This window comes from Chlorocebus sabaeus, chromosome 7 (assembly GCF_047675955.1).
Source record: "Chlorocebus sabaeus isolate Y175 chromosome 7, mChlSab1.0.hap1, whole genome shotgun sequence".
In the NCBI taxonomy this organism is placed as follows: Eukaryota; Metazoa; Chordata; class Mammalia; order Primates; family Cercopithecidae; genus Chlorocebus; species Chlorocebus sabaeus.
The window spans coordinates 74,690,490-74,716,303 of NC_132910.1; the positions used below are offsets into that span (position 1 = coordinate 74,690,490).

At 37.9% G+C, this 25,814-nt stretch overlaps 1 long non-coding RNA gene across 7 annotated transcripts in view; it reads left to right on the plus strand.

Annotated features, from left to right (window-relative positions):
* The window catches only part of LOC119621742 (uncharacterized), a 472,197-nt gene that overhangs the window by 193,626 nt on the left and 252,757 nt on the right, over window positions 1-25,814 (plus strand). For 2 of the 7 annotated variants that reach the window (XR_012093424.1, XR_012093427.1), the window contains exon 5: window positions 9,690-9,793. The exons of the other annotated variants lie outside the window; for them this stretch is intronic. This is a non-coding gene — a long non-coding RNA (uncharacterized lncRNA). The remainder of the gene's footprint in view (window positions 1-9,689; window positions 9,794-25,814) is intronic. 7 annotated transcript variants of the gene reach the window in all.

The window sequence follows — 25,814 nt, forward strand, 5'->3', positions numbered from 1 at the left end:
CATTTGAATTCTTGATACTGGGGCATTTTGATTATCTTTGCACAGTGTGCGCTTGCTTGTGATTTTTTTTACTTTGATGCACTGCTAATAGATAATATACAGCACATTCTATGGATATGTGCTAGTTGACCCAATCAGAATAAATCTACAGGAACTCTGCTACATGACAAATATAATTAAGTACCATGAAAATGTCTTATTAACTTCTATAATCTTTAAAAGTATGCAATAAATCATATTACTTGAAAAAACTTTATTTTTCAACCTATGATACTGCTTAAGGCCCTGTTCAAGGATGCGTTTTAAAAACATGACAATTCTAAAAAATAAATTAGCTGTTTGAATAATGGAAGGTGTACATTGACAATAACTATTCATACTTTGTACCAAGATCTTAGTTTGACATAATTTTTTCAACCTTGTTTGGATTTACAGTTAACCCTAAAAACATTAGTAAATGGTACCCACACTTTTAAATCATAAAAAGAAACCTAGATTTGTTTGCAGTTTTTTAATCTGTTGTTAATAAACTTGAAAGAACACAGTCCTGTCTAATAAACACATCAAACTAATGGGTACCAGAGCAGTTCAGAAGAGTGTTTGTTGTTTGGTGTTTAGATTCAGTCAGAATTAATCAACAATGGATGGGGCCTGCTGTATTTATTAGCAACTCAAATCCCTGTGATTTAATGCCAGGTCCTTTGACTCATTCCAGTGAACGCTGGCAAGTTTACAGCACTGATACATACTTACATCCTTGGGTCTTTAAAAGAAAGGGAAAAATAGAGCCTAAAATCAGACCACAGGATTGGCAAGAATTTCCCGAGAGCCATTTTGAATTTAGCCCTATACAGTGAGCCTGTGAATAGGAAGCAATTGATTCAGGAACAGTGGAGCCTTTTTTTTGCCTGAAGAAGCCTTCAGCTGTGCAGATGGCTTGCTGGCATAATCCAGTCTGCTTTTGTCTTTTATTTTATATATTGGGCTACTTTCTTCTCACACTTTATATTGCTTTTGTTTTCTCTCTGTGCTCTAAGCCTCCAAATTTCAGGGGCAAGGAGAGGTTGCAAGGGTTTAGTGAGGGTGGCTGGACTATATGTGGAGTATTTCCCACAGATTTATGAGTTGCTAGTAAATTGCTGGCAATGCTGCCTGCTTGTCACAGTCAGCACTAGGGTGTTCTTTGTACAAAAGTGTCAACTTTTGAATGAGGACTCTGGAAACAGATGTAAAGATTAATCTTGAGAATGCATTTTTCTGAGGCCCTGAAAACGTGCCTACTTGTGCAATAGCCCTGGTTCTAGACATTTATTTTTCAAAGTGATCTCATTCCTTAGTTACAAAGACTTACATTCTTCACTGTTCATTTTCAGAAAATTCCACAGCCCTTAGCCATTCCTCCTGCTTCTCATGTCTGGGGGCTGCCTTTTGAGAGCAGATTATTTGTGGAAAGACATTATTTATCTGGAAACTCTTCAGTGAAAACTTGATGGAGTTGTTGTTACTCCAGGGACCATCTATCTCCCTCGGAAGATAAGATTTGCCAATGCTTCCCCTGTACAACTTCCTATGGGAAGATAGCTGACTTTTGGCCTGATAAATAGTTTCACATTGGATGGGTTGTTGCCATCTCATGCATTCTTTTTCATCCTTCCCAGATATGCAATTTTCTCTCTTACTATCTTGCTTTCGGTCATATTGTCTTTTTTCCCACCTCTCATACGGAAGTAAATTTTGAAGAAGAAATATCTGCTAAAATGTGTATTTGTTCAAGTTTTTCAATGTTAAATATTAGGATATGTCTCAAAGTGTTCTGAAATAAATCTGTATATATAAAAAACAAACACCGAGAATGTTAATCACATACCTCTGTTTTTCCTCTAGTTTTCTTCTATACAATGACATATTTTCTTTCAGCAAATAGAAGACTTTGTGGGAATGATGTAGACCATGGTTTTTGTTTTTTGTTTTTTGTTTTTTGTATTGTAAATATTCCACAAACAGAAAATAAATACCACAGAATCCACCATTTTGGAATGACTTGTTTGTGACTCAATTGTCCTTGTTTTCCCTCTTTAAAAAATTAATATCTTCCATTTATATGGGAAACACATGTAGATATTTCCTCCTTTCTTATCTTTAAAAAATATTTGTAATACATTTCAGCTGAGGATTAAAAAGATCTGGTCCTCTAAACATTTGTAGAAGATTAACAAATGTACTAACATACAGACTTTTTCACTGTTGTAATCATTTCCTATATACTCAGCACTTTTGTTTGTGAAGAACATTTATTTTGGTACTGCCATACTTTATTTTCTTATTGTACCTCTTTTAAATTGCATTTCTCAAGGGCATTATATGTAATGAGGAACTTGGCTTTCAAATGAAAAATGTTTAAATTTAGGACCAAATGCAGATTTTTGACTAAAGATGGCAGAAGAACTGTGTTTATATCCTAGTTTATTTCCTGAACTAATAAACAACAATAACAGTGATGAAAAACAGATAACAAAGGCCATCTGCAATAATACTGGGCAATAATTACACATACAAACCATAACAACAAAGTATAGGTGCTCAAAACAATGACATTAAGACCAAACTTAGAAAAGGCTTAGTGTACTGGCACATACATCCATGATCTCTGCAGTAAGTATGGTGCTTCACAGTTTGGGAGTCAATCCTGAAAGCCCAATCAAGTTTGGATAGGTTAGAGGAAGATCACTGAATTCAGGTTTACTCCACCAAGGAGGAGCAGGGTCAGGGAGGAAATTCAGAAGTGCTCAGGTATACCATTTTATCACAAGTAGGCTGACCACTAGGAAGAGAGAAGATAGAAGGTGAAGATTTGTTAGGGAATTGCAGAGAGCTGAAGACTCATATGCTGGAGATGGCTCATACCTGCTCTCTAGAGCCAATGGATAAGTTTCCAAAGTTTGCAAAACAATTGTTAAACACAGCCATTATTAAAAATTATATTACAAACTCACAATAAATTACATAAGAAACAAAGGCAATAAGTACTCAAAACTCATCACACCTTAATAATGATACACTATTATTATCTATGCTTTTGAGGTTATTCCCATCAATTATATCTGTCTGGTGAAAATATTATCTGAAAGTGAACTACTGCGCATCTCTTCCCAACCCTGTATTTGGTAATATATCACATCGGTAACTTGAAAACAGCCATGGTGGGAGTATTTATACCATGAAAATCTGCAAATGCTACATATCAATACTTGACTTATTGTTTTGTTTATTAGAATTACAGTGATGAAGAAAATGTTAATGATTCAGATTAAGAGTGTTGTGCCATGGCACAAAAAACTGTGGAAGTATTCTTCTAGTATTTGAAACTATTGTCTGAAAGTTACTCAAGTCATTGATGAAAGAATGAAGTTCTGAGATGCGCATATTTTTTGTATCACTTTCATCTTACTTAGTAACATAAAGTATCACCAAACATTCATGTCAGAACATTTGTTCATTGCAACCATACTTTGAGTTTGGTAAAATTCAAGAAAAGCATTCTGTAATAATCAATTGGCTATATAGACTTTATAATCAATATTTTATATGTTGTAAATTGTGTGCTATATATGCTTTACATTAGCAAAATTTATTATGTCTATGTAAAAAATCGCAAGTATCCAAAAATGTATGTACATACATACATAAAAACGCATACATTATTTTTAGGACAGTCAGTTAAGCAATCCTCGGTACCCTACAATGCCTTGCAGTGCACTGGGGAGATATCCTCTGCACTCCGTGTTGAGGGATGTAGATGGAAAGAATGGGGGTTTAGTAACTCAAATGTGTGGATCGTGTAGCTGGAGATACACCCGGGCCTCAGAATTAGCAAGAAAATATCTTGAAACAGTCTATTCAAAATCAAGATTCTTGCAGTACCAGTTTTCTGTCATTGTTATGCACTAAATTGTGTCCCCACCTCAAACCACATGTTGAAACCCTAACCCGCAATATGACTGTATTTGGAGGCAGGGCTGTCTAAGAGGTAATTAAGGTTAAATGAGATCATAAATGTAGGGCCCTAATTCAAAAGGACTGGTGTTCTTTTATGAAGAGGAAGAGACACCAGAGCTTTCTCTCTCTTTGTATGTGCACAGTGGAAAAGCCACTTGAGGTCATTGTGAGAAGGTGACTGTATATAAGCCAGGAGAAGCCTCACCAGAAACCAACCGTATTGGCACCTTGATCTTGGACTTCCAACTTCCATAATTGGAGAAATGGGTGGCTTAAACGATATTTCTGTTGTGGCTTAAACTACATTTCAGTTGTTTAAGCCACCCAGTCTGTAGTATTTTTATGGTATTTATTATAGTACTAAAGTATTATATTAAATTATTGTGGTATTTATTTTGATAGTATTTACCATGGAAGCTCCAGTAGACTGATACAGTCATCATTTGAAATGAATGAGCTTGGGATATACAAATGGATAGTAAGACAAAAGAAAGAAATAGGAACTCATCCAGGTAAAGTGGCATATAAAAAGTGGTCAATAATAATAATTATTATATAAGATAGATGAATAAGTCATGTCAGACTAATGGTATGCCAGGGAGTAGAAGAAACATTTTAAACATAAAATCTCCCATGTTATTAGAAAAATTAAAGACAATGTTATTTTTGAAATGAGAGGTCATAGAAGAAAGAAAATGAAGGAGAGAAAGGTTGTGAAGGAAGGAAACTTACCAGAGAATTTGACAATTTTGGACCAAGTCAAACTATTTAAGTGTAAAGGACACAGACAGATAATCTCAGACACAAAAGAATGCTGTGAATAGAAGAACCAAGCATCATTCTTGAAAAATATACATAATGAAATCTAAACAATATTGAACAAATTCCTTGACTTGAAATCAGAAAATGCCATCTCATTTGTAACATGTTTGGAATATTAAAACCCAACAACATATTTTTGGATACAAAGAAAACTTCAATAAATTCCATAAACTAGAAAGATTGTGTAATATGGTAATTGATGACAACACACTGAAACTAGAAATTTAGTATAAAATAAAATATTCGATTTCAAGACAAATAACAACAAAATCCCAACCACCTAGAGTTATCAGCAATAATAGCAAAAAAAACCTCAATGTTTAGCTCAAAGAGAAAAGTCAGAACTGAAATTGTGGAGCAATAGAAAATAACACTGTTATAAAAATATTACATATTAGAACTTATATAGCTGAAACCATGCTCAGGAGAAAATGTATGTCCTTGACACCAAACGAAATGATCTTTTAACATAAAAAGTTAGGGAAAAACCAGAAAAATTATTTTTAAGAAAGTAGAAAGCTGGGCATGGTGGTGCACACCTGTTGTCCCGGCTACTTAGCAGGATGAGGCAGGACAACCCCTTGAGCCCAGGAGTTCAGGTGCAGCCTGGGCAATATCGCAAGACCTTGTCTCTAAAAAAAAAAAAAAAAAAAAAGAAAAGAAAAGAAAAAAAAGAAAAGAAAAGAAAAAGAAAGCAGAAATAAGGCTTCATAAAGATAACAGCAAAATTAATGCATTAGAATATAAGAAAATAATAGAACTAATAAGTAAGTGAAAGAACCCCCTGGTAACGCAGATAATCACTAGCTAACCTAATTTAACAAGAAAAAGGAGATAACATAAATACATGAAACGAAACCAAAATAAAAAACAATCAGATACAGAGGAGATTTCAAGAAATGTTTAGGAATTTTTTCATGAATATATTTGAAAACCTGGATACATAGATGATTTTCCAGGAAAGTACATATCTTAGATGTAAAGGAAATCTCCAAATAGAATAATTACAAGGAAGAAAAGAAAAGGAAAATACATTGTGAAAGCACTACCCTTAAAAAGAAAGAAAGAAAGAAAAAAAAAGATCAAGACTGTGGAAGTATCAAAGCTCTTCCAATTGATTTTTTACAACATTACCACAACATTGAAACCAAATTCTGAAAAAAGAAAACTTCACACCTAGCTTACTAAACTGGAAACACCCCAACATTAAGTGACTGGCTATATAAGTTTGTACAATAGAATGTCATGCAGCTACTAAAATAAAAAAAAAAACAAAAAGAGCTATGTTTATGTTCATATGGAAAAAACTTTAAAATATATTATTAAATACAAATAAAGATTCAGAACAATGTATATATATGTACCAATTTGAATAAAAATATGAATACATTTATGAATTGGGAATTTGATGAAACTGTTGATGGTGGTAATTGACGTTAGGACTGGGAGGAAGAATCAGGTTTTATTGTATCTCTCTTTCTTACTCGATTTATAGACATGTATCTGTATTATTTTCCTTAAGCCATTCATCAGATTCTTAGCGATAAAATAGTTTGCATAGTCAGTAAATTTCCCCCCAGCTATGTAACTGATCTAGAATTGTGTGCATGACGTGACATTTATCAATGTGTTTTCACAAGGTGGTATACCAAATAAGGCAGTTTTCCTTTCGTTCTTTTATTCGATGGAATTTCCAAGTGGAATCACTGCTTGATATTCTGTGGAAAACTTGACCTTTTATCCAGCTCATAGAATATGAACAATACTAATACGGTTTCATCAGAATGCTTTTCCTTTTTTTTGAGACGGAGCCTCACTCTGTAGCCTGGGCTGGACTACAGTGGCGTGATCTCGGCTTACGGCAACCTCTGCCTCCTGGGTTCAAGTGATTCTCTTTCCTCAGCCTCTTAAGTAACTGGGATTACAGGCACCGGCCACGACACCTAGCAAATTTTTTGTATTTTTAGTAGAGATGGAGTGTCACCGTATTGGCCAGGCTCGTCTTGAACTCCTGACCTCATGATTCGCCCCCTCGGCCTTCCAAAGGGCTGGGATTAGAGACGTGAGCCTCTGTGTCTGGCCTGTCCTTTACTTTAAAAGAATATTAGTCATTTCATTTTCTTTTTTCTTTTCTTTCTTTTTTTTTTGAGACGGAGTCTCGCTCTGTCGCCCAGACTGGAGTGCAGTGGCCGGATCTCAGCTCACTGCAAGTTCTGCCTCCCGGGTTCACGCCATTCTCCTGCCTCAGCCTCCTGAGCAGCTGGGACTACAGGCGCCCGCCACCTCGCCCGGCTAGTTTTTTTGTATTTTTTAGTAGAGACGGGGTTTCACCGGGTTAGCAAGGATGGTTTCGATCTCCTGACCTCGTGATCCGCCCGTCTCGGCCTCCCAAAGTGCTGGGATTACAGGCTTGAGCCACCGCGCCCGGCCAGTCATTTCATTTTCATCGTATGTTTCCACTTTTCTTTTTTTTTTTTTAATGTATTTTTTTATTTCAATAGGTTTTTAGGGAGCAGGTGGTGTTTGGTTACATGAATAAATTCTTTAGCCATGATTTTTGAGATTTTGGTGCACCCATCACCAGAGCAGTTTATACTGTACCCAATGTCGTCTTATTTTCACTTTTCTCTTTAGCTTCATAAAAAGAGCATACTCTACTCTACTCTAGAACAAAACAGCATCAAGAAACGCCACTTTTTCCCCCACAATATGTCGGAATTTTTGGCCTTCCTTTGACATTCAAACAACACTTACAAAGTTTTTGAAAATCTTAGTTGTCTGGCAACTGAACAGTTTATGTTAACTTTCTAAGTGGGCATATTTGTTCAGTCTGATGGGTACTATATGAGATACGTTTTAAAAAAATTATAGAATGGGTCCAACTCTCTTGCACTATGCCATGTGAGTAGAAACCAAGTACAAATAATGGAATCTCTTTAGGGAGTTGATTTTGCTTTTTGTGAGGAAGGAGTGCTTTGAACTCTTATATGAGAATATCAGTGCCTGCAATGTGACAGGTGCTGTACTATGAGTTACCAGATTAAATGGTAAACAAGCAACAGGAATTCTCATAATGTAGAAAGTGAAAGAGACTAAGAAGTTAAGTCTGAGGTTGGGGACAACATTTCATTATCAGTCAAGAATTTTGGAGACATATGTCACCAACCTGCTCCAAAACTGTATGCCTATTTTAGTGTATTTTAAAAGGAAGATTTGGATATATGATATCTGGGTGTTAAAATGTGTTCTACCTTGCTCTATTTGTTTAGCTGACACCAACTCCAGAACTCTGACATATATTACTTTTGAGTGTGACTGACCATTGTGGTATCTACAAAAGTGGTAAGAAAAGTGGAGAAATCTTTGTAGTTTCAGTCTGGGGATGCTTCCTTCATCCAGGAATGCCTTCCAGCATTCTTGAGTTCTGGCTAATGAGGTGCTAATGGGGTGTTATTACTGGCTACTAGACCAAGGCATCAGAGAAACAGGCTGGTAAACACCCTTTGAAGTATGTGCCTAATTCTTTGAAGTGTGTTTCTAATGGGAAGATAAGCACATTTCCTGTCTTAGAGATCCAAAGTTTTTTGTCCTAACCCTATGTTATCAATTCTAGGACATATTTGCTCTTTTTCAGGTAGTACTTAGTCAAGAAATTGAATTAGAGGAGTGGTTCCAGGGCTTGATCTTCTCATGTTGGATTTGGCTAATGATGCCTCATATATGAAACCTGCTTAGTGATTTCCTTATATTCTGCCCCTAAGAGACAAATAGAAATATAGGTCAAACTAGGGGAATACAAGCCCAAATGTCTCTCTAAATAAATATATACTCTTTGAGGATATATATGTATATAAAAAAATCATATATCCTCTGACTTCTCTGAGAAAAGTTTATTTGGAGGGACATTTTCCTTTTTGACACTCTGTTTTCTCCAAAACTCTAATAAGGTAAAGTCAAAAACTGTCTCTTATTGGTCTCTTAATTCCAAGTTCCCAGTATAGTGGTTTGTACAGTGAGTACAGAATCTTTTAAGTAGTGCCCATGTATAATGTGGTGTCGGTTAAAACTCTGATGCTCTACCACATGATTCTTAAAACCCAAAAGTTCTCAACTTAGCGGAAAGCCAGATATAGGACAATATAATACTTTCTAAGCCTTTTAGTGTTTAAATATTTACAACTCATTTACCTCAAATTACATTCAGTGGAGATTCCCCAGACCAAATTTTAGAGGGTCAGGGTCAGATGGGAAGGGGACAGAAGATTTTCTAGTTTCTAGGTATGGACTCAGATTACATTCTAATTCATTTAAGTGACAATTTATTTGTTAATACAACAAATGTATTTGCAGCGATCCAATCAGCAAATATGTCTTGAATATAGTATTTTCCTCCTTATTAATGGGGTAAACTTTCCATGACCTGCAGTGGAGGCCTGAAGCTGTGGATAGTACTGAACCTTCTATATACTATGTTTTTTTTTTCCCTGTACATACAGACTTAAGATAATGTGTATAAATTAAGTGCAGTAGGAGATTAATAACAACTAATAATAAAATAGAACAATAATAAGATTATTCCATAATAAAAGTTAAGTGAATGTAATCTGTCTTGCTCGATATATCTTATTTCATGTAATATTTTCAGATTGCAGTTGACTATGGATAATTAAAACTGAGGAAAGTGAAATCTCAGATAAGAGGGGACTACTATATTTTATTACGGGAAACAATCTCTTCCCATAAATCAGACCTCAGCGAGCAGAATTAAAGGTAACACTTGAGGAGTTAGGGATCATCATGGCGATGGGAAGAAGGACTAGAATGCAGCTCTACACCGAGCAGCACACGGAGGCTTGCATTGTGAATTTTAGGTCCAGATTGACTGCAAGAACAAACCAGCAATCCTGAGAGGACCCACAGACCCTCTGAAGGAAGCAGACTACTTCTGCAGGACCTGGGAGACACCCTGAATACTGTGAGTGCCCCACCTGTGGAAGTGGGAAAGGGAGACCATCCTCTCCTGAACACACACCCTCACTGGAGAAACTGAAGGTCTTTTTGTGGGAGAAGTTTCCAATTTTACCTACAGTTGAGTCAATTTAGAGAACCAAGTGAAATACAGGGATAGAAGAAGCTGCAGAAAGGCCCTGGGAGCTCACTGGGTCCCCTAATATGCCATTCCTGCCTGGCATCACAGGGATCCATCAGGAGGGTGGCCAAAGGAGCAGGGGTTAAAACTAGACAGGGAGAAGGACTTCTCTAACTGAACTTTGAAACAATTTGAACAGGCAACAAGCCTGCTGCTCAGAACTCAGGGGAGGGCTGAAATTCAGTGTGAAGGCTCCACAGGTGGGGGAAGTACCAAGACCTTTCTTTTGCAGCTGGGAGGCAGGTAGCCTGCGGCAAGTTTTCAAGCTCGTCTGGCCCTCTGCCTGGAAACAGACTTGGGGCTGTTGGAAGGGACTTGGTGGGCATGAGACCAGCCCTTCACGTTGTGTGGGAGCTGTCTGAGGCCTGTGACTGCCGGCTTTCCCCAAATACCCTGACAACCTGCATGACTCAACAGAGGCAGCTATAATCTCCCTAGGTACACAACTCCAGTGACCTGACCTGGGAATCTCACTGCCATCCCCCACAGCAGCCATAGCAAGACCTGCCCAAGGAGAGTCTGAGCCCAGCCACACCTAGCCCTGCCCCCACCTGATGGTCCTTCCCTACCCACCCTGGAAGCAGAAGACAAAGGGCATATAATCTTGGCAGCTCTAGGGCCCCGCCCACTGCCGGTTCCTCTCTACACTACTACAGCTGATGCTTTCTGGAAAGCACGACCTTCCGGCAGGAGGCCAACCAGCATAAAAATAGAGCATTAAACCACCAAAGCTGAGAACCCTCACAGAGTCCGTTGCACCCTGCTGCCATCTCCACCGGAACTGGCACTGGTATCCATAGATACCAGTGAGTCTGGTATCTTACTGAGAGACCCATAGACTGTTCACATCGCAGGACTTGGTGCAGACAACTCCCAGTACCAGCCCAGAGCCAGGCAGACTCACTGGGTGGCTAGACCCAGAGGAAAGACAACAATCACTGCAGTTTGGCTCACAGGAAGCCACTTCCTTAGGAAAAGAGGGAGGGTACTACATCAAGGGAACACCATGTGGGACAAAAGAATCTGAACTACAGCCCTCAGCCCTAGACCTTCCCTCTGACAGAGGCTACCCAAATGAGAAGGAACCAGAAAACCAATGCTGGTAATATGATAAAACAAGGCTTTTTAACACTTCCCCAAAATCACAGTAGTTTACCAGCAGTGGATCCAAACCAAGGAAAAATCTCTGATTTATTTACCTGAAAAAGAAGTCAGGAGGTTAGTTATTAAGCTAATCAGGGAGGCAGCAGAGAAAGGCAAAGCCCAGTGCAAGGAAATCCAAAAAATGATACAAGAAGCAAAGGGAGAAATATTCAAGGAAATAGATAGCTTAAAGAAAAAAACAAAAAATTCAGGGACCAGGCATGGTGGCTCACACCTGTAATCCCAGCACTTTGGGAGGCTGAGGCAGGTGGATCATAAGGGCAGGAGATTGAGACCATCCTGGCTAACATGGTGAAACCCTGTCTACTAAAAATACAAAAAATCACCCGGGTGTGGTGGCGGGTGCCTGTAGTCCCAGCTACTTGGGAGGATGAGACAGGAGAATGGCGTGAACCTGGGAGGTGGAGCTTACTGTGAACAGAGATCATGTCACTGCACTGCACTCTAGCCTGGGCGACAGTGAGACTCCATCTCAAAAAAAAAAAAAAAAAAAAAAATTAAAAATTCAGGAAACTTTGGACACACTTTAATAAATGCAAAATGCTCTGGAAAGTCTCAGCAATAGAATTGAACAAGTAGAGGAAAGAAATTCAGAGCTCAAAGACAAGGTCTCCAAATTAACCCAATGCAACAGAGACAAAGAAAAAGGAATAAGAAAGTATGAACAAAGGTTCCAAGAAGTCTGGGATTATGTTAAACAACCAAACCTAAGAATAATTGGTGTTCCTGAGGAAGAAGAGAAATCTAAAAGCTCGTAAAACATACTTGGGGAAATAATAGGGGGAAACATCCCTGGCTTTGCTAGAGACCTAGACATGCAAATACAAGGAGCACAAAGAACACATGGGAAATTCATCGCAAAAAGATCATCACCTAGGCACATCGTCATCAGGTTATCCAAAGTTAAGATGAAGGACAGAATTTTAAGATCTGTGAGACAAAAGCACCAGGTAACCTATAAAGGAAAACCTATCAGATTAACAGTAGGTTTCTCACCTGAATCCCTACAAGGCAGAAAGGATTGGGGCCCTGTCTTCAGCCTCCTCAAACAAAACAATAATCAGCCAAGAATTTTGTATCCAGTGAATATAAGCATCATATATGAAGGAAAGATACAGTGTTTTTCAGACAAACAAACGCTGAGAGAATTTGCTATTACCAAGCCACTACTACAAGAACTGATAAAAGGAGCTCTAAATTTTGAAACAAATCCTGGAAACACATCAAAACAGAACCTCTTTAAAGCGAAGATCACACAGGACCTATAAAACAAAAATACATGTTAAAAAGCAAAAGCAAAAAACAAAAAAACCCAAAGCACACAGGCAACAAAGAGCATGATGAATGCAATGGTATCTCACATTTCAATACTAACATTGAATGTAAATGGCCTAAATGCTCCCCTTAAAAGACACAGAACTGCAGAATGGATAAGAACTCACCAACCAAGTATCTGCTGCCTTCAGGAGACTCGCCTAACACGTAAGGACTCACATAAACTAAAAGTTAAGGGGTAGAAAAAGGCATTTCCTGCAAATGGGCACCAAAAAATGAGCAGGGGTAGCTATTCTTATTCAGACAAAACAAACTTTAAAGCAACAGCAGTTAAAAGAGACAAAGAGAGACATTATAAAATGGTAAAAGGCCTGTTCAAAAGGAAAATATCACAATCCAAACATATATGCACCTAACACTGAAGCTCCCAAATTAATAAAACAATTACTAATAGACCCAAGAATGAGATAGACAGCAACACAATAATAGTGGGGGACTTGAATACCCTACTGACAGCACTAGACAGGTCGTCAAGACAGAAAGTCAGCAAAGAAACAATGGATTTAAACTATACCTCAGAATGAATGGATTTAACAGATGTATACAGAGCATTTTTTTTTTTTTTTTTTTTTTTTTTTTTTTTTGAGATGGAGTCTAGCTCGAATGCCCAGGCTGGAGTGCAGTGGCACACTTTCAGCTCACTCACCTCCATCTCCTGGGTTCAAGTGATTCTCCTGCCTCAGCCTCCTGAGTAGATGGGATTACAGGCACCCGCCACCATGCCCAGCTAATTTTTGTATTTTTAGTAGAGACAGGGTTTCACTGTGTTGGCCAGGCTGGTCTCAAACTCCTGATCTCATGATCCACCTGCCTCGGCTTCCCAACATGCTGGGATTACAAGCATGAGCCACCTCACCTGGCTATATACAGAACATTTTATCAAAAAACCACAGAATACACATTCTATTCAAAAGCACATGGAACTTTCTGCAAGATAGACCATATGATAGGCCATAAAAGAAGCCTCAATAAATTTAAGAAAATTTAAATTATATCAAGTACTCTTTCAGACCACAGTGGAATAAAACTGGAAATTAGCACCAAAAGGAATCTTAAAAACCATGCAAATACATGGAAACTATATAACCTGCTCTTGAATGAGCATTGGGTCAAAAACAAAATAAAGTTGGAAATTAAATCATTTTTCAACTGAATGACAATAATGACACAACCTACCAAAACCTCTGGGATACAGCAAAGGCAATGCTAAGGGAAAAGTCCATACCCCTAAATGCCCACATCAAAAGGACTGAAAGAGCACAAACTGACCTTCTAAGGTCACACCTCAAGGAACTAGAGAAAGAAGAACAAACACAAACCCATCAGAAAAAAAGGAAATAACCAAAATCAGAGCAGAACTAAATGAAATTGAAACATAAAAAACAATAAAAATGATAAATGAAACAAAAGCCCGGTTCTTTGAAAAGATAAATAAAATTGATAGACCATTAGCAAGGTTAACCAAGAAAAGAAGAGAGAAAATCCAAATAACTTCGGTAAGAAACAAAACGGGAAATATTGCAACTGATACCACAGAAATACAAAAGATGATTCCAGGCTACTATGAACACCTTTACGCACACAAACTAGAAAACCTAGAAGAGATGGATCAATTCTTGGAAAAATACAACCCTCCTAGCTTAAATTAGAAAGAATTAGATATCCTGAACAGACAAGTAACAAGCAGTGAGATTGAAATGCTAATTAAAAAATTACCAACAAAAAAAGTCCAGGATCAGATGGATTCACAGCAGAATTCTACCAGATAGCCAAAGAATTGGTACCAAAACTTTTAACACTATTCTATAAGACAGAGAAAGAAGGAATCCTCCCTAATTAATTCTATGAAGCCAGTATCACCTTAATACCTAAACTAGGAAAGGACATAACCAAAAAAGAAAACTACAGATCAATATACTTGATGAAAGTAGATGCTAAAATCCTTAACAAAATACTAGCTAACTGAATCTAACAACATATCAAAAAGATAATCCACCATGATCAAGTGGGTTTCATACCAGGGATGCAGGGATGGTTTAAAAGATGCAAGTCAATAAATGTGATACGTCACATAAACAGAATTAAAAACAAAAATCACATGATCGGAATGTTGGCAAGATGACCGAATAGGAAAAGCTCCAGTCTGCAGCTCCCAGCGAGACCAATGCAGAAGGCAGGTGATTTCTGCATTTCCAACTGAGGTCCCTGGCTGATGACGTTGGGACTGGTTAGACAGTGGGTGCAGCCCATGGAGAGCAAGTAGAAGCAGGATAGGGCATTGCCTCACCCAGGAAGTGTAAGGGGGTGGGGAACTCCCTCCCCTAGCCGAGGGAAGCCATGAGGGACTGTGCTGTGAGGGACTGTGCTATCTGGCCCAGATACTATGCTTTTCCCACAGTTTTCACAACCCGCAGACCAGGAGATTCCCTTAGGTGCCTACACCACAAGGGCCCTGGGTTTCAAGCACAAAACTGGGTGGCCGTTTGGGCAGACACTGAGGTAGCTGCAGGCATTATTTTTCTTACCCTAGTGGCGCCTGGAACCCCAGCGAGACAAAACTGCTCACTCCTCTGGAAAGGGGGCTGAAGCCAGGGAGCCAAGTGGTCTAACTTAGTGGATCCCACTACCATGGAACCCAGCAAGCTAAGATCCACTGGCTTGAAATTCTTGTTGCCAGCACAGCAGTCTGAAGTCAACCTGGGATGCTCCAGCTTGGTGGGGGGAGGGGCATCTGCCACTACTGAGGCTTGAGTAGGCGTTTTCCCCTCACAATGTAAACAAAGCTGCGTGGGAAGTTCGAACTGGGCAGAACCCACTATGGTGTGGCAAAGTCACTGTAGCCAGTCTGCCTTCCTACATTCGTCCTCTCTGGGCAGCCATCCCTGAAAGAAAGGCAGCACCCCTAGTCAGGGGCTTATAGATAAAACTCCCATCTCCATGGAACAGAGTGCCTGGGGGAAGTGGCGGCTGTGGGTGCAACTTCAGCAGACTTAAATGTTCCTGCCTGCTGGCTTGGAAGAGAGCAGTAGATCTCCCAGCAGAGCACTTGAGAGACACGTCCCAGCAGGGATTGACAAATGACAAACACCTCATAAAGGAGAGCTCCAGCTGGCATCTGGCCAGTGCCCCTGTGGGACAAAGTTTCCAGAGGAAGGAACAGGCAGCAATCTTTGCTGTTCTGCAGCCTCTGCTGGTGATACCCAGGCAAAGAGGGTCTGGAGTGGACTTTCAGCAAACTCCAGCAGACCTGCAGAAGAGGGGCCTGACTGTTAGAAGGAAAACTAAGAAAAAGAAAGTAATAACATCAACATCAACAAAAAGGACTCCCATGCAAAAATCCCATCCAAAGGTCATCAGCATCAAAGATCAAAGCTACATAAATCTATGAAGATGAGGAAAACCCAGTGCAAAAAGACTGAAAATTCCCAAAACCAGAATGCCTCTTCTCCTCCAAAGGATCACATTCCTCACCAGCAAGGGAACAAAACTGGACGGAGAATGAGTGTGATGAACTGACAGAAGTAGGCTTCAGAAGGTGGGTAATAACAAACTCCCCTGAGCTAGAAGAGCATGTTCTAACCCAGTGCGAGGAAGGTAAGAACCTTGATGAAAGGTTATAGGAACTGCTGACTAGAATAACCAGTTTAGAGAAGAACATAAATGACCTGATAGAGCTGAAAAACACAGCACGAGAACTTCTTGAAGCATACACAAATATCAGTAGCCAAATTGACCAAGTGGACGAAAGGATATGAGAGATTGAAGATGAACTTAATGAAATAAAGGGTGAAGACAAGATTAGAGAAAACAAAATGAAAAGGAACAAACAAAGCCTCCAAGAAATATGGGACTATGTGAAAAGACCAAACATACGTTTGATTGGTGTAACTGAAAGTGATGGGGAGAATGGAACCAAGTTGGAAAACACACTTCAGTATATTATCCAGGAGAACTTCCCCAACCTAGCAAGATAGGCCAACATTCAAATTCAGGAAATACAGAGAACACCACTAAGACACTCCACAAGAAGAGCAACACCAAGACACAGAATTGTTAGATTCACAAAGGTTGAAATGAAGGAAAAAATGTTAAGGGCAGCCACAGAGAAACATCGGGTTACCCACAAAGGGAAGCCCATCAGACTGACAGCAGATCTCTCTGCAGAGAGTTGGGGCCAATATTCAACATTCTTAAAGAAAAGGATTTTCAACACAGAATTTCATATCCAGCCTAGTTAAGCTTCATAAGTGAAGGAGAAATAAAACCCTTTACAGACAGGCAAATGCTGAGAGATTCTGTCCCACCAGGCCTGCCTTATAAGAGCTCCTGAAGGAAGCACTGAATATGGAAGGGAAAACCGGTACCAACCACTGCAATAACACACCAATATCTAAAGACTGTTGACACTTTGAAGAAACTACATCAACTTATGGGCAAAATAACCAGCTAGCATCATAATGATGGGATCAAATTCACACATAACAATATTAACCTTAAATGTAAAGGGGCTAAATGCTCCAATTAAAAGACACAGGGCAAATTGGATACCAAGAGTCAAGACTCATCAGTGTGCTGTATTCAGGAGACCCATCTCACGTGCAAAGACACACATAGGCTCAAAATAAAGGGATGGAGGAATATTTACCAAAGCAAATGGATAGGAAAAAAAAAAAACAAAAACCAGGTGTTACAATCCTAGACTCTGATAAAACAGACTTTAAACCAACAAAGATCAAAAAAGATAAAGGTATTACATAATGGTAAAGGGATCAATGCAACAAGAAGAGCTAACTATCCTAAATCTATATGCACTCAACACAGGAGCACCCAGATTCATAAAGCAAGTTCTTGGAGACCTATAAAGAGACCTAGACTCCCACACAATAATAGCAGGTTACTTTAACACCCCACTGTCAGTGTTAAATCAATGAGACAGAAAATTAACAAGGTTATTCAGGACTTGAACTCAGCTCTGGACCAAGCAGACCCTAATAGACATTTACAAAAGTCTCCACCACAAATCAACAGAATATACATTCTTCTCAGCATCACATAGCAGTTATTCTAAAATTCATCACATAATTGGAAGTAAAACACTCCTCAGCAAATGCAAAAGAATGGAAATCATGACAAACACTCTCTTAGACCACAGTGCAATCAATTAGAACTCAGGATTTAGAAACTCACTCAAAACTGCACAACTACGTGGAAACTGAACAACCTGCTCCTGAATAACTACTGTGTAAATATGAAATTAAGGCAGAAATAACTAAGTTCTTTGAAACCAATGAGAACAAAGACACATCTCAAAATCTCTGGTACACAGCTAAAGCAGTGTTTAGAGGTACATTTATAGCACTACATGCCCACATGAGAAAGCAGGAAAGATCTAAAATCAACACCCTGACATCAAAATTAAAAGAACTAGAGAATCAAGAGCAAACAAATTCAAAAGCTAGCAGAAGACAAGAAATAACTAGGATCAGAGCAGAACTAAAGGAGATAGAGACATGAAAAACCCTTCAGAAAATCAATGAATCCAGGAGACAGTTTTTTGAAAAGATTAACAAAATAGATAGACAACTACTCAGACTAATAGAAAAGCGAGAAGAATCTAATAGACACAATAAAAAATGATAAAGGGGAAATTGCCACTAATCCCACAGAAATACAAACTACCATCAGAGAGTACTATAAATACCTCTATGCAAATAAACTAGAAAGTCTAGAAGAAATGGATAAATTCCTGGTACACATACACCCTCCCAAGACTAAACCAGGAAGAAGCTGAATCTCTGAATAGACCAATAACAGGCTCTGAAATTGAGGCAATAATTAAGAGCCTACTAACCAAAAAAAGCCCAGGACCAGAAGTATTCACAGGCTAATTCTACCAGAGGTGCAAAGAGGAGCTGGTACCATTCCTTCTGAAACGATTCCAAACAACAGAAAAAGAGGGACTCCTCCCTAACTCATTTTATGAGGCCAGCATCATCCTGATACCAAGACCTGTCAGACACACAACAAAAAAAAAAAAAAAAAAAAGAAAAAGAAAAATTCAGACCAATATCCCTGATGAACATCAATGTGAAAATCCTCAATAAAATACTGGCAAACCAAATCCAGCAGCACATCAAAGAGCTTATCCACCACAATCAAGTCAGCTTCATCACTGGATGCAAGCCTTGTTCAACATACACAAATCAATAAATGTAATCCATCACATAAACAGAACCAATGACAAAAGTCACAGGAGTATCTCAATAGATGCAGAAAAGGCCTTTGATAAAATTCAACACCCTTAACACTAAAAACACTCAAGAAACTAGGTGCTGATGGAACATATCTCAAAATAATAAGAGCTATTTATGACAAACCCTCAGCCAATATCATACTGAATGAGCAAAATCTGGAAGCATTCCCTTTGAAAACCAGCACAAGACAAGGATGCCCTCTCTCACCACTCCTATTCAACATGGTATTGGAAGTTCTGGCCAGGGCAATCAGGCAAGTGAAAGAAATCAAGGGTATTTGAATAGGAAGAGAGGAAGTCAAATTATCTCTGTTTGCAGATATGATTGTATATTTAGAAAACTCCATCATCTCGGCCCCAAAACTCCTTGAGCTGATAAGCAACTTCAGCAAATTTCAGGATACAAAATCAATGAGCAAAAATCACAAGCATTTCTATACACCAATAATAGACAAACAGAAAACCAAATCATAAGTGAACTCCCATTCACAATTGCTGCAAAGAGAAGAAAATACTTAGGAATACAACTTACAAGACATGTGAAGGACCTCTTCAAGGAGAACTACAAAACACTGCTCAAGGAAATCAGAGAGGACACAAACAAATGTAAAAGCATTCTGTGCTCATGGGTAGGACAATCAATATCGTGAAAATGGCCATACTGCCCAAAGTTATTAAGAGATTCAATTCTATTCCCATCAGGTTACCATTGACTGTCTTCACAGCGTTAGAAAAAACTGCTTTAAATTTCATATGGAACCAAAAAAGAGCCTGTATAGCCAAGACAATCCTAAGCAAAAAGAACAAAGCTGGAGGCATCACACTACCTGACTTCAAACTGTACTACAAGACTACAGTACCCAAAACAGCATGGTACTTGTACCAAAGCAGATATATAGACCAATGGAACAGAGCAGAGGCCTCAGAAATAACACCACACGTCTACAACCATCTGATCTTTGAACAAACCTGATAAAAACAAGCTATGGGGAAGGATTCCCTATTTAATAAATGGTGTTGGGAAAACTGGCTAGCCACATGCAGAAAACTGAAACCGGACCCCTTCCTTACACCTTATACAAAAATTAACACAAGATGGATTAAAGACTTAAACCTAAGACCCCCCAAACCATAAAAACCCTAGCAGAAAACCTAGGCAAAGCCATTCAGGACATAGGCATGGGCAAAGACTTCATGACTAAAACACCAAAAGCAAGTACAAGAAGATCCAAAATTGACAAATGGGTTCTAATTAAACTAAAGAGATTCTGCACAGCAAAAGAAACTATCATCAGAGTGAATTGGCAACGTACAGAATGGGAGAAAATTTTTGCAATCTATCCATCTGACAAATGGCTAATATCCAGAATCTACAAGGAACTTAAATTTACAGGAAAAAACAAACAACTAAAACAAAAAGCAGGTAAAGGATATGAACAGACACTTTTCAAAAGAAGACATTTATGCAGCTAAGAAGCGCATGAAAAAGAAGCTCATCATCACTGGTCATTAGAGAAATGCAAATCAAAACCACAATGAGATACCATTTCACACCAGTTAGAATGGCAATTATTAAAAAGTCAGGAAACAACAGATGCTGGAGATGTTGTCGAGAAATAGGAACACTTTTACACTGTTGGTGGGAGTATAAATTAGTTCAACCATTGTTGAAAGAGTGTGGCAATTCCTCAAGGATCTAGAACCAGAAATACCATTTGACCCAGCAATCCCATTACTGGGTATATACCCAAAGGATTATAAATAATTTTACTATAAAGACACATGCACACATATCTTTATTGCAGCATTATTTGCAATAGCAAGATTTGGAACCAACCAACCCACAAGCCCATTGATGTTAGACTGGATAAAGAAAATGAGGCACATATACACTGTGGAATACTATGCAGCCATAAAAAAGGATAAGTTCATGTCCTTTGCAGGGACATTGATGATGCTGGAAATCATCATTCTCCGCAAACTAACAGAGGAACAGAAAACCAAACACTGCATGTTCTCACTCATAAATGGGAGTTGAACAATGAGTACACATGGACACAGGGAGGGGAACATCACACACTGGGGCCTGTTGGGGGTTGGGGGCAAGGGGAGGGATAGCATTAGGAGAAATAGCTAATGTAGATGACAGGTTGATGGGTGCAGCAAACAATCATGGCACATGTATACCTAGGTAACAAACCTGCATGTTCTGCACATGTATCCCAGAAGTTAAAATATAATTAAAAACAATCAAACAAAAGGAAACAGAACAAAAACAAACCAACAGTAAGAATAACAAAAATGACATGATCATCTCAATAGATATAGAAAAGCCGTTAGACAAAATTCAACTTCCCTTTATGATTAAAACTCTCAGCAAAATTGGCATACAGGTGACATTCCTTAATGTAACAAAAGCCATCTATGACAAACTCACAGCCAGCATAATATGTAATGGGGAAAAATTGAAAGCATTCCCTCTGAGAACTGGAACAAGACAAAGATGCCCACTCTCACTACTCCTCTTCAACATAGCACTGGAAGTCCTAGCCAGAACAATCAGACAAGAGAAAGAAATAAAAGGCGTACAAATCAGTAAAGAGGAAGTCAAAGTGTCACTGTTTGCTGACGATATGATTGTTTATCTTGAAAATCTTATAGACGTCTCCAGAAGGCTCCTAGAAGTGATAAAATAATTCAGCAAAGTTTTCTGATACAGATTAATGTATGCAAATCAGTAGGTCTTCTGTGCACCAACAGCAACCAAGCTGAGAATGAAATCAAGAACTCAACCCCTTTTACAATAGCTGCAAAAACCAACCAACCAACCAACCAACCAACCAAACAAACAAACAAACAAACTAACTAACTAACTAACTAACTTAGAAATATACCTAACCAAGGAATTGAAAGACGTCTACAAGGAAAACTACAACACACTGCTGTAAGAAAGATGACACAAACAAATGGAAACACATTCCATGCTCATGAATGGGTAGAGTCAATATTGTGAAAATGACCATACTGGCAAAAACTATCTACAAATTCAATGCAATCTCCATCAAAAGACCACCACCATTCTTCACAAAATCAGAAAAAACAATTCTGAGATTCATATGGAACCAAAAAAGAGCCCGTATAGCCAAAGCAAGACTAAACAAAAAGAGCAAATCTGGCAGTATCACACTACCTGATTTCAAACTGTACTATAAAGCCATAGTCACCAAAACCGTATGGTACTGGTATAAAAATAGCACATAGACCAATGGAACAGAACAGAGAACCCAGAAATAAGCCCAAATACCTACAGCCAGCTGATTTTTGACAAAGCAAATGAAAACATAAAGTGGGGAAAGGACACCCGTTTCAACAAATGGTGCAGGGATAATTGGCAAGCCACATGTAGAAGAATGAAACTGAATCCTCATCTCTTATACGAAAATTAACTCAAGATGGATTAAAGACTTAAACCTAAGACCTGAAACTATAAAAATTCTAGAAGATAACATTGGAAAAACCCTCCTAGACATTGGCTTAGGCAAGGATTTCTTGACCAGGAACCCAAAAGCAAATGCAATAAAAACAAAGATAAATATCTGGGTCCTAATTAAACTAAAGTGCTTTTGCACGGCTGAAGGAACAGTCAGCGGAGTAAACAGACAACCTCCAGGGTGGGAGGAAATCTTCACAATCTATACATCTGACAAGGGACTATATTCAGAATCTACAAATAATTCAAACAAATCAGTAAGAAAAAACAACCCTATCAAAAAGTGGGCTAAGGACATGAATAGACAGTTCTCAAAAGAAGATATAAAAATAGTCAACAAACATATGAAAAACTACTCAACATCACTAATGAACAGGGAAATGCAAATGAAAACCACAATGAGATACCATGTTACTCCTGCAAGAATGGCCATTATCAAAAAATCAAAAAACAGTAGATGTTGGCATGGATTTGGTAATCAGGGAACACTTCTACATTGCTGGTACAGCCAGCAGTGTACTGTACACTAGTACAGCCACTATGGAAAAGAGTGTGAAGATTCCTTAAAAACCTAAAAGTAGAACTACCATTTGATAGTTGCATTAAATCAGCATTTGATCCAGCAATCCCACTACTGGGTATCTATGCAGAAGAAAAGAAGTCATTATGTGAAAAAGATACTTGCACATGCATGTTTAGAGAGGCACAATTCACAATTGCAAAAACGTAGAACTAACCTAAATGCCCATCAATCAATGAGTGGATAAAGAAACTGTGCTGTATATATTCGATGGAATACTACGCAACCATACAAAGGAATGAATTAACAGCATTTTCTGTGACCTGGTTGAGATTGGAGACAATTATTCTAAGTGAAGTAACTCAGGAATGGAAAACCAAACATCGTATGTTCTCACTGACATGTGGGAGCTAAGCTATAAGAATGCAAAGGCATAAGAATGATACAATGGACTTAGGGTACTTGGGTGGAAGAGTGGGATGAGGACGAGGGATAAAAGACTACAAATATGGTGCAGTGTATACAGCTTGGGTGATGGGTGCACCAAAATCTGACAAATCACTAGTAAAGAACTTACTCATGTAACCAAATATCACCTGTACTCCAATAACTTATAGAAAAATAAAAATAAATAAATAAATAAAATTACATTTAAAAAGGTAATGCTTGAATATTTACTTTTTAATATCTTGTTTTTAAAAATAGACTTCATTTTTCAGAGCAGTTTTAGATTCACAGCAAAATTGGACAGAGGTATAGAGATTTCCCATATCTCCCTCCCCTCACATTTATACAGTCTTCCCCACTATCAAAATCCTGCACCAGAGTGGTACATTTGTTAGTTAATGAATTTACATTGACACACTGTACACATTATTGTATTAGGGTAATTGTGTCTCCATAGAATGAGTTAGGAAGTTCTTCCTCTGCTTCTATTTTCTGAGAAAATTGATATAATTTCTTCCTTAAATGTTTGGTAGAATTCACCAGTGAATCTATCATGCCCAAGTGATTTCTGTTTTGAAGGCTATTAATTACTGATTCAATTTCTTTAACATAGTGCTGTTCAAATTACGTATTTCTCCTTGTGTGACCTGTGGTAGATTGTGTTTTTTAAGGAATTGGTTCATTTCATCTAGGTTACAAAATTTGTGAGCAAAGAGTTGTTTAAAATATTCCTTTATTTTCTTTTTAATATTCATGAGATCTGTAATGATGTCCTCTCTTTTGTTTCTCATGTTAGTAACTTGTGTCTTCTGTTTTTCTTAGCCTGTCTAGAGGCTCATTAATTTATTGCTGTTTTCAAATAACTAGCTCTTGGTTTCATTTATTTCTCTATTTCCTTTTGTAAGTTTCATTGATTTATGCTTTAATTTCTTGTTTCTTTTTTTTGTGCTTACTTGTGATTTAATATGCTCTTCCCTGCCCCCAACCCCCCTGTTTCCTAAGGTAGAAGTTTAGATGATCAATTTTAGATCCTTCTTTTTTCTAATACATGCATTCAGTGCTATAAATTTTCTCTAAGAACTGCTTTCACTGTATCCCACAAATTTTGTTGTGTTTTCATTTTTATTCAGTTCAAAATATTTTAAAAATTTTCTTGAGATTTCTTTTTGCTCTCTGTGTTATTTAGAAATGTGTTGTTTACTCTCCAACTGTTTTGAGATTTTTCCAGTTATCTTTCTATTGAATGTTTATTTTAGTCTAAGATAAAATCATCCTGAATTCTTTTCTCTACTTTTCCCATGTATCTTTGTGTGGGGAGCAGGATGTTGTCATAAATTTTCTCAACTAACTTCTGGATGAATCAATTTGAATTACTAATGGATAACACTTACTTAATAAGCTTCAATCACCTTATATTCTTCTGCCTCAAACAGCTCTACCTTTATTATGCTCAGTGTAACTTTTTTATAAGGAGGGAGATTTCCTTTTTAAAAAATATATATTTTTTATTTTAGATTCAGGGGGTACATGTGCAGATTTATTACATGGGTATATTGTGTGATGCTTAGGTTTGGGCTTCTAATGATCCTCTCACCCAAATAGTGAACATAAAACCTGATAGGTACTTTTTCAACCCCCGTTTCCACGACTCTTCCATTATGGAGTCCTCAGTGTCTATTGTTCCCATCTTTGTGTGTGGATGTACCCAAAGGTTAGCTCCCACTTATAAGTGAAAACATGGGGTATTTCATTTGCTGTTTCTGCATTAATTCGTTTATGATAATGGCCTCCAGCTGCATCCAAGTTTCTGCAAAAAACATGATTCTGTTCTTCTTTGTGGTTGTGTAGTATTCCATGGTGTATAGGTAACATATTTTCCTTATCCAGTTTATTATTGATGGGAACCGAGGTTGATTCCTTGTCTTTGCTATTTAGAATAGTTGTGTAAGGAACATACAAGTGCATGTGTCTTTTTGATAGAATAATTTATTTTCCTTTGAGTATATACCCAGAAATGGGATTGCTGGGTCAAATGGTAATTCTATTTTTAATTCTTTGAGAAAACTCCAACCTGCTTTCCACCAGGGCTGAACTAATTTGCATTTCCACCAACAGTGTATAAGCATTCCCTCTCTGCAACCTCACCAACATCTGTTATTTTTTGACTTTTTTATTATAGCCATTCTGACTAGTGTGAGATGGTGTTCATGGTGGGTTTGATTTGCATTTATTTATCTGATGATTAATGATGATGAGCATTTTTTCATATATTTGTTAGCCTCTTGTATGTCTTCTTTTGAGAAGTATCTACTTTTTAATGGTGTTATTTGTTTTTTTCTTGTTGATTTAAGTTTCTTATAGATCCTGGATATTAAACCTTTGTCAGATGCATAATTTGCAAATATTTTCTCCCATCCTGTAGGTTGTCTCTTTACTCTGTTGATGGTTTCTTTTGCTGTGCAGAAGCTCTTTAGTTTAATTAAGTCCCATTTGTCTATTTTTTTCGTTTGTTGCATTTGCTTTTGGAGTCTTCATCATAAATTCTTTGCCTAGGACAATGTCTAAAAGAGTATTTCCTAGCTTTTCTTCTAGGATTATTATAGTTGAAGGTCTTAGATTTAAGTCTTTAATCCATCCT